Raw genomic sequence first — 10,731 nt, forward strand, 5'->3', positions numbered from 1 at the left:
TGCCGCCACCTCTTCTTCATTATCTCCCCCCATTGCAACATCATTGAAGCCACCGTACTGAGCAATAATATTGGCATGGTCCAATTCTTCTTCTTCTTCTTATTCACCTTCATCCATTATAATCCCGCTTTCTCCATGTTTGGTCCAACAAATAAAGTTTGGTACGAAACCAGACTTTAATAAGTGTGAATGAAGAGTTCTTGAGTTAGAATATTCCGTCAAATTCTTGCACACGGCACATGGACAGCACATGAAACCGTCCCTCTTATTTGACTCGGCCACACTTAAGAAATAATGCACGCCATTAATGAACTCTTCAGAGCGCCGATCGGCATTATACATCCAATTACGTGTTACCATCTGCATTAAAGATAACATATATATTATGAAAACCATGCACACATATAGTTTCTCATCTTATTGCACAACATGTCTAAGATACATAGTTGATTAATTTAGGAAAGCTTGGCTACAACAAATACAATCGCAACTAGCATTAAAAAAAACAAAACTAAAATGCACTTAAGCAACATAATTAGTTCGCGTCCGATCCCAACTATAATAGATAGATCATTCGCTTGATCAACATCATTGAACTCCTTTCGTCGGCTCACTGCCTCACCACCTTCAGCCTCAACCACCTGTGCAAAAGATTTCTTAATGTGTTCAATGTATTCTTCCTCCTAGTACCAACCTGTACATCCGCCGGTACCGTCCCACTGAAATTAAAAGAGAGAATCAAAAGTTTAATTAATATCATTTAAAAAAATATGCATATATATAAGCAAATGTCTGGAAATAACTCACATTACGATCTGGACACTTGTAGAATATACGACCCTTGTTTACTCCCTCTTTCGACACTTTGTACTCCATCAAAATCTTCTGCCCACACTTGCCACAAGTAATGAGAGGGAGTTCCGGACGGTATCGCTTTTGAACCCGTTGAGAGACTGAAGACCCGGTCACGGTTGCCATCTACTATCCATACTCAATTTTAAAACAATTATAAATTCCACATTTACTAGTAAACATGTATGATACAATGGACATTATATGTAGTAATAAAAATAAATCAAGTGATATTAACAAACCAATTAATTTGAACTATCCTACTTTCTATGATCATAAAAATATACTATAATTCATTCTTGTAAAATACATTAAAACTAGGTCAACCATGAAATATGATATATATATATATGGATACTAATTCATGTGAATGATTCAAAATAACAAAGTGGATTTGAGCTAAAAAATGATGGGAACATCACAAGCCAAAAACAACATGAAAAAGACAAGAAAGACTGAAGTTAGTCACCTCCAAGCACGAAGAGACGATGACGGAGTCGAAGAAGATCAACGATGGGCGTTGGAGATGAAGAACAAATGAAGAACAAGCAAGAAGAAGCTCCAAGAACAACAATGGTGCTCTCGGTTTCAAATGGGCAGAGGGGAGGAGGGAGCCGGCCTGTAAACCGGACCTTTAGCACCGGTTCAGAGCAAAAACCGGTGCTAAAGGGTTTGCCTCGGCCCGTGGCTCTGGCCGGTGCTAAAGGGGTCTTTAACCCCGGGCCGCAAAAAGGCCGAGGTTTTTGGCCATTTTGGGCATCGACCAATGCCTCATTCTGTAGTAGTGTTGGGTGTGACCGTTCTCTTATATGATCATCAAACGCCGAAAAATGTCTTGGTGTGACAGTCCACATTGCCTAGAATCGAAGCCTAGAATAGACCAGCAATCCTTAGCAAACTGACATCCCAGAGAAAAGATGTTTTTTTGACAAGTTGACTAGATAAGGCACAATTATAAGAATCAAAATGCATATTCTTCCGTTGGAGGATGTTTGTTGTGCTCAATCAGTCTATCAAAAGAAGCTAGAAAAAAAGCTTTGTGCCTTGACTGACAAAAACATTCCCATAAACTGTCACACCCATATTTTAAGAACAAAATAGGATGCATAAAAGACTCATATGTGCCCCAGAAACAGTCGCACACATAAGTAGACAAATCTCAAATGTACCATTGCAGTGTTTATTACATAGCGGAACATAATATATATATATATATCACATAGTCTCATACAAAAATGATAGCATGAAGTAAACAACGCTCTCGACGGAAGCTCCACACAAGGACACTGTTGACTGGTTGACTCCAAACCTAATACTCATAGCGATAGTACTCATTCCAATCATCATCATTAGCATAACCTGGGGTGTTGGGAAATTGCAAGAGTGAGCACATATCGTACTCAACAAGTATAACCAGGGGTTCATGAGGCTCAAAAAGCTGACACTGGTTTGACTGCATTTAGCTTTTAATAGTGGATAGCATATTCATAATTAACTAGCAAATGTCAAGGTAGCATAAATAATCTATTAATCACATGATCAAGTGTAAGCATAATTAATTCATAGCATAAACAATAATCAAATGAACATAATAACATAACAAGCTCATCATCTTAATGTAGATGTCCTCAAGGCCACTCCTGACCGTGAGCTCGGCTAGTATACCAGTTTTACACTCTGCAGAGGTTGTACATCTTTACCCATGAGTCATGATTTACCCTTTCGCCCAAGGAAGCTAGTCTCTTAAGCCCCTTCCTAGGGAGGTCGGCAGGGATCACTATGAAGCCTTTCAAAAGTTCGTCTAACATGTTAGGGCCGCAAGGTTTCCTTTGCGCGCAGATATAGATACCCCCCTTCCGAATGGCACAATGATGCGCAACCTATACACATAGGGACAGGGGCTCGCACTATACCAAAACGGTTCAGCCCCTCCGCCCTTTCAGGTAACCTCTAACAATTCATACTGAGCTAAAGCCAGAGCCATTATAGCCCTCATGGTTGTACTGTTATCCCGGGTGATCACGTACAGACAAGATCTCATACAGTTATTTGTAAATCTTTTATATTCATTGCATAGCTATTAATCATCTTACAAGATCATGGATTATATCAAGCACTAGCACATCTACACCAAATGCATATCAAGTAGGTAACAAGGAATCCAGGTAACAATCATCTATGATTTTGCTAAGGTCGACAAGGTGATAGCATGCATATGATATATATGTGTAGTTATAAGTGAATAGGTAACAAGGATGATCCCAAGTTATACTTTGAAAGCCCTAGTTTGGTTTTGGATAATTGATGAAACCCTAGTACTAACCTCTATAATAAGTGTGTGTAGACTTAATGAGGTTGGTACATGCCAAGTGATGGAGCAAGTGATGATCATGGTGATGATGGTGATGACCACAAGATGATCAAGTGCTCAACTTGGAAAAGAAGAAAGAGAAAAACAAAACCCTATGGAGATCAAGGCAAAGGTATTGCTTAGGGTTTTGGTTTTGGTGATCAAGACACCATAGAGGGTGTGATCACATTTAGGATAGATAGCCGTACTATAAAGAGGGGAATTCTTTGGCTAAGCGGTTATCAAGTGCCACTAGGTGTCATTGTTCATGTGCATGCATTTAGAACCTAGTGAGCTAACTTAACTCCTTCGAAGAAAATGATTGTGAAAATGCTAACACACGTGCACACTTGTTGGTTTACACTTGTGGTGTTGGCACACTTTCAGAAGGAGGTGGAGTTTGGAAGGTAGAGAGAGGATGGGTTCCTCTCTCCCTCCCGCCGAGCTTGCGAGGCAGGATTCGGCGCTTTTCGAGAAAATGAAGTGCATATTTTCTATTGCGCCGGTGCAAAATTTGGAGAAGTCGCGGGAGTGTTTCTCGCTGAGAAGACACCCACCGTACGCTGGCTTCTGGAGCACCGGACGCTGCGTCTGAGCGTCCGGTGCAGACAGTGCCTGGCTCAGCTGTGGGGGTATAAACCCCTATACCCTTACGGCCAGACTTGGGCCAGGAGGCTTGGCCCATTACGAGACAAGTTCAAGGCTTGGTCTGACAGTTTGGAGTTTCGCGCAAGGAAACAAGACGTGGAGATCAAGCGGGATTCTAGTCGGTTAGAATAGGAATTGATATCGAACTATCTATGGCAATTGTAACTGACTAGGATTAGTTTCCAGATCTGTAACCCTTCCCTCCGGACTATATAAGGAGGGGCAAGGGACCCCCCTAGGACACATTATTCTCTCAATCCAATACAACCAGACGCAGGACGTAGGTATTACGCCAACTCAGCGGCCGAACCTGGATAAAAAGCTTGTCCGTGTCTTGCGTCACCATCGAGTTCGTAGTTTGCGCACCGTATACCGATAAACTACTACCGTGGGTATACCCCAAGGTAGACTGCCGACCAGCTTTCGTCGACAGTGGCGCGCCAGGTAGGGGGTGTGCGTGCAACTTCTCCGGCGAACAAGATGGTCACAATCCCAGCTTCCGCGGCCGTGCCAGAAGGCCTCACGTTCACCGTCGGCCAGATCACGTGGACGACGCGCGGCGGTGGTCTCACGACCACGGTTTCGGAAGGAACCCAGATCCAATCTGGGATCACGTCGGCTCCGACCACTCGGGTGACGGCACCGAGCGCCCGACCACCGCTCCCGCTCTACAAGGGAAAGAAGATCGACTGCTCGGACCTTCTCCAAACACTTGACTGCGTTGATTCCAAGCTACTTGAAGCTTCCCAACTAGTAGATGGAATCTTGCGCCAACCTGATCAAGCCGCCCCAACGGATTTTTTCAAATCTCATCGGCCAACTCGTGTCGTTACACACGAATGGCTAGGAACGTCTCTGACGATAACCTCAACTCCCTCAGGACGATCCTTCAAGCTCAAGGCTAACCCGGAGGAAGATCATCCTTGCGGTCTGAACAACTCGGCCTCTCTCTACTCGAGACACGTCCGATCCCTCTTTAACAATGCTGGTTGGTCGCCAAAGGGGAGCGGTCGACCAGCTCGTCATTACGTCAACATGGTGACGATCCAAGAACTACGGGACGGCCAGGCTTCCAGCACAAATTCGAGCACTGGTTCCGTCCCCACTACGGGAACGGCTAGGGTAAGGCACCGGACGATAGGCACCGGACGCTGGCTTGAGCGTCCGGTAGTGCGGGTCCGGTGTGCGGGCGTTTTGCGACCCTCTCTGCGCATGGGTCCGGTGGGCACCGGACGCTACCGGTGCTTAGCGTCCGGTGACCCTGCGTGTTTGCGGAGCTCTCTGCGCATGAGTCCGGTGTGCACCGGACGCGTCCGGTGCTAACTTGCTCAGCGTCCGGTGCACTGCAGGTGACCGTTAGACTCTGACACGATAAGTTCAAAAGGCGACACGTGGCTGACGTTGGAGCACCGGACGCAGGTGTTGAGCGTCCGGTGCCCTTTTAAGAGCGTTCGGTGACCCCGTATTTCGCCCAGTGAAAGAGCCAACGGCTCTATTTGTTTGAGGGGCTATATATACGTGTTTGGCCGGCTTGGGGCTCACTCTCTTGGCATTCTAACATACTTGACATCCTTGTGAGCCTAAGCAAACACCTCCCACTCATCTCCTTCATAGATTAAACATCTTTGTGAGATTGGGAGTGATTCCAAGTGCATTTGCTTGAGTGATTGCATCTAGTGGCACTTGGGGATCGTTCTAGCTGCGGTTTTCTTGTTACTCTTGGTGGTTGCCGCCACCTAGATGGCTTGGAGCAGCGGAGGAGCTTTGGCACGAGTTGGTGATTGTTCGTGGCCATCTCCCGGTGATTGTGAGGGGTCTTGTACCTTCCCCGGCGGAGAGCCGAAAGGTAACTGTAGTAAAGTGCTCGTGTCATTGAGTTACCTCACTTGTGGGTAGGTTCTTGTGGTGTCCTAGTGAGGACGAGGTTCGTGCTACACCTCTTAGCCACCGAACCACCAAGTGTTGGTCGACACAACGGGGACGTAGCGTGCCGGCAAGCACGTGAACCTCGGGAGAAAATCGTGTGTCTCCATTGTGATTGTACTTTGGATTTCTCCCGGTGATTGGACTTCATATTATTGATTGGTTCATCCCCTCTACGCGGTGGTATAAAGATCAAACCTTCTCTCTTACTTTCTTGCAAACTAGAGTAGCTTAATTACTTGTATAGAAACTTTAGATAGCTCTCTAGTGTAAGTAGAGACATAGCTCTTGTGTGCCTAGTGATAATATCAACTAGAATTGTTGGATAGGTGGCTTGCAAACACCCCTTAGAGCTAGAGCAAAAAGCTTCGCTTTGTTATTTACTAACCTCTTGCTCTAGTGAATTTGTAGAACTTTTTAATAGGCTATTCACCCCCCTCTAGCCATATTAGGACCTTTCATACTTGCCTTGCTCAAAGCTCTCCTGAGCCTGCTGGTCCTCAAAGGCTTGGTCTTGATCACCCATGTACGGCTCACCGTCTATTCCCAAACATCAATCAACATCACGCAATCCAATGTAGACAATCATACACAAAGCAAACAAGCTATAATTAGAACATTGCACCAACAGTGAGAAATCAAAGATAAAAGTTTATGAAAATATTCTACGCAGCGCTACGATCACACAAACGTAAAGTTCACGAAAATTGGAATTAAAACGTGGAAGATATGAATTTTCTAAGATTTCCTATAGAGAAATAATTAATTAAATGCTACTGCAGAATTAAAAAGTTTCAAAACAGAGTATAAATACTTCCAACATGTAGAGCTCGTGAATACGAATCTAACAGAATTTGAATGGACAAAAACGGAGTTAAAACGAATATTTTATGGGCTAAATACTGTGAATGGCATTTCGGTAAATACTGGAAAACGTATTTCATCTTCAACCGGCAGAAATACGCTTTTAAACCAAGGATACGTATCTCCTTCAGGGCGCTAGGGACCGCAGTGTAATTAGTAAAACTATCCAGAGACTCTTTATGAAGTTTCGCAGCCGAAGGGGTAACTTCTAATTCTATCCCTTGATCTTGCATCTAACGGCTTAGGATCCAACAGGGGGAGCCAGGCGGCGGGCCGGCCGGCTTCCTCCTCTCCGGCGTGGCGGCGCCATTGCCATGGAGGCCGAGCTCGCCGGCGTTGATGGATTTCTTGATTCCGTGCACCAAAAACTGAACCAAAGGCACCGGGTTGAAGAGGAGGGAGAGGCGAGCTCACCAAAGCAGTTTGCTCGGGCCGAGGGCTAGCGGGGAGGCGTGTCCACGCGCGGCGGCGGAGCACTTCCCAACGAGATCCGAAAACGTGCGGTTTCGGGCTGCGGGAGCTTGGTTTTCGCGCTTTAGATGCAAACGCAGGACGCGGGGTTGACCTAGGGGCTTATATGGGCGCCGTTTAGCCGATTTGGCAAGAAATCGCAGTTTCCGAGGATTTGATCCGTTTTGGCGTGGAAGGCTCCGGCTGAGTCCCGTTCGAAGACAACCGGGGGAAGAAGGAAGGCGCGCTGACGTGTGGGTCCCGCGTCGTGTGAGAGAAGGGGCGGGGCCCAGCAGTCAGTCAGAGGAGGGGGAGGGGAGGCGCGTGCGGGCCTGCCTGGCTTGGTGGGCCGCGCTAGCGGGCCGGGGAAGGGAAAAAGGGCCAGGGCGCGGGGGGGGGGGGGGGGGGGGGGGACCAGCGGGCTGCGGGAGGGGGACTGGGCTGGCTGGGAGTGTTCCTTTTCTCTTTTTTTATTCTCTTTTCTATTTTCTAAAGCCTTTTCCAAAAGGAGTTTTAAAGCAAAACAGATAAAATAAAAACAAAAACACCAGCACCAAAAATACCATACTCCAGCATGAATGCACAACCATGTTTCTAAACTTATGATAAATTTTAATTTGCACAAAATTATTTATTTGCTAGATTCAAATGCTCACAAAAATACTTAAATAAATCAAATTAATTCCTATTAATTGAAATTCACATTTTGGGTGTTACATAAACCATCTGTAGATATGTGCAATCACAAACACAAATTTATAACTGCCTTAAAGTGTTATTACTGAAAATGTTCCCTAGCAAATTGCAAAAAATGCTGCCATATTTAGTGGCTTTAATTTCTCACCTCACATAAAAAAACAAAAAAAAATCAGTTGCGATTCACAAATGTCCTTAGTATATAGATAGTACATAAATGATTATATACCAAGGTGAATTTATTATTTCAATTAAACCCTCCCTCAGCTGGGACACGGGAATTAATTTTCATGTTCTGCCAAGAAATGACCTGGTCATGTAAATAAAGTTCCTATTTCCAGTAGATGGCGGCTTATGGATTTGAATGTTATGTTTTAGCATCGGAGAATCATATATTGCAAATGAGAAGAAAAACAATAATAATTCAGGCTGCCTGCACAAAAGTGGGTCTGTCGGCCTAAAAACCAAGAACTGCGCGCTCCAATGAGAAGCTGCTACACTTGGCTTCTTTTAAGCAAAAGGATACTTGTATTGTCTAGCTAGATCAATAGCAAATTGCTTTGACTTGGGTCATCACATCGCTGGCTTCATCAAGCCGGGCAGGCGACCGATTCTGTTCAACTACGGTTGTATTAGTATACTGTTGAAGCTTGTTAGGCCCCGGCCCGGCCCTCCTGGCCTCCTTTGCTTGAAGAGGGGACAAGTGTGTGGACACCCAACCCCCTAGCTAACCCCCATGCATGCACTACTTATCTTCTTTTAATAAAGTGCATCCCAGTGGAGTGCATTGTTGGCTGCTATCTAGCTTACCCAGGGATGCTACCTATATATATCCATCCTTCACCAGCTAGCTAGTTTGAGTCAAAGGGCATGCATCTTCTGGCAATGCATGCAACTGGGCAATATATCTTATTCCCTTCTCCATATATGCATGATGCATTAGAATAACATCTTGCCAAGATCATGTTCCTGCTCACATCTATACTGCCCCCACTTTGCGTAGCTTTACCAAGACTACAAATGTGCTTTAGGTGGGCTAGCTAACTAGCTAGCCTCCCTCCTCTTGAAACTTGAATATTAGTAGTAACATGCATGCATATCCAAGTAGCTTGTCCAGACATGAACTTGAAAGATCTCACTTGCACAGCACTTGTACGTGTGTGTGTATATAATATATATAGTGGCTGACATCCACAACTGCAAGAAGCCATTCCGGCCGTTTCTTACTATATCTTCTTGCTTCAGAGAACCTTGTAACAGTAGTATTCTATGTGCCGCCCAAATTTGATATTGAAGGAACCTCTAGATGAGAGGTCGTTTGAGGAATTTGTACTAGGAATATTCATCATGAAATTCGTAGAAGCTAGCCAGCTACACACGGGAATGTCAATCAGTTCTCACTAGTTTAGGTATAGAGACCGATGCTGGTTTCAGATAACTCTTGTGCTCACCAGCTGTTTTACTCCTGATAACACGAAAAACACCAGCCGCCCTCCTGGTTCTGAAAAATCAGCATGCTGGATCGGAGAAACCTTTTTATTAATTGAAAAGTTTGGGTTGATGCTCTGCTTTGAATCTTAGCAAGAGAAACACAGCAATTTGAGTCAAGCAAGTTTCCTCTTGATCCTCTTTTCTGCTTTTTTGAATTCGAGGAACTGTAAACATTATTACTTACCGAGAATAAAAAAGAAACTTGATCAGAATATTTAATTCTTTCGATCATCGACTTGTACCTGTTTATTACACCTTTACTACTGTTCAATTTAGTAAATGGGAAATAACTAATAACAAATAATCTGAATTTCTAAGGAAGAATCGATCCAATTAAACGAGCTACTTGCGCTACCATCATAATCTGCAATAAAATCCCCCCCCCTCCCAAAAAAAAACTATGGACTGCCATATATTCAGATGGATGGCAATGGCAGCATTGTATTTTTCAATGATATGTGCTGTCAACGGAAGTATTATAGACGTTACATAGAAATACGTCAACCACATCAATACTCAACTGAAAATCTAAGATAATCAATCAAACAGCCAGAACTGAAAAAGGCTCTTGGAGCGAGACTCATCCAGAATAAACTTTAATTTGAATGAGACACAGAGCCACAACTACAACTAATAATTAAAACAAACGGACCCTATGCATCCTTTCAGTTACTATTGCTGACCGATCACCATAACAAACAAAATGTGCAGCCATTCAAAGGGCTTTTAATTTGCATGGAAGAGGCGGATTATTCTAAAGATTCTTAAGATTTACTTCGTCTATTCTAAATTTTAAGTCGTTCTAGCTTACTTAGACAGATACCTAGTAAAAACCGGTTGTTCCACCAAAAACCAGAATAATTTACAATTTACAATGGTGGGATTAGTAGCTGACTTTGAATCGAATCCGGGGAGAGTTAGAACTCTTCTGCTGGCATAAGTACATATATTTATGGACCCTGCCAGCATGTAACTAATATATTCCAAGCTAAGCATGTAATTACAAAACCTCACTGCATGTATGGTCCTATTAATAATAAGCATTTCTAATCATGGTAATCGATCGAAAGGACCACCCACGCATATACCGGCGCATACACGTAAACATGGAAAAGGGCAGGCAGAGAGGGCATGTGTAGCGAATTAGGGACGTCGGAGAACAACGGCACGTACTTAGGCTAACTTCCACAAGCAACCTCGATTGATATCGGCTGTGTACGTGTACGTGTTTCTGGTACAACTGGCGCTTTAGCAGGGTCCCATGCAATAAAGGAGAAAACACCAAAACCAACAGGCCGACCACACTAAAGCATGCTGCAAAAAGACAAAAATAAATAAGCAAGGGTCCCATGCATATTGGGTAGTAGATCGATCCACACAGGTCGGTGTGCCGGCACGAACGTATCCTTGCGGGCAGCCAAGTTTTCTCCGGTAACAGACACGATGTTGTCCGTTCG

Source organism: Sorghum bicolor, chromosome 6 (assembly GCF_000003195.3).
Source record: "Sorghum bicolor cultivar BTx623 chromosome 6, Sorghum_bicolor_NCBIv3, whole genome shotgun sequence".
In the NCBI taxonomy this organism is placed as follows: domain Eukaryota; kingdom Viridiplantae; phylum Streptophyta; class Magnoliopsida; order Poales; family Poaceae; genus Sorghum; species Sorghum bicolor.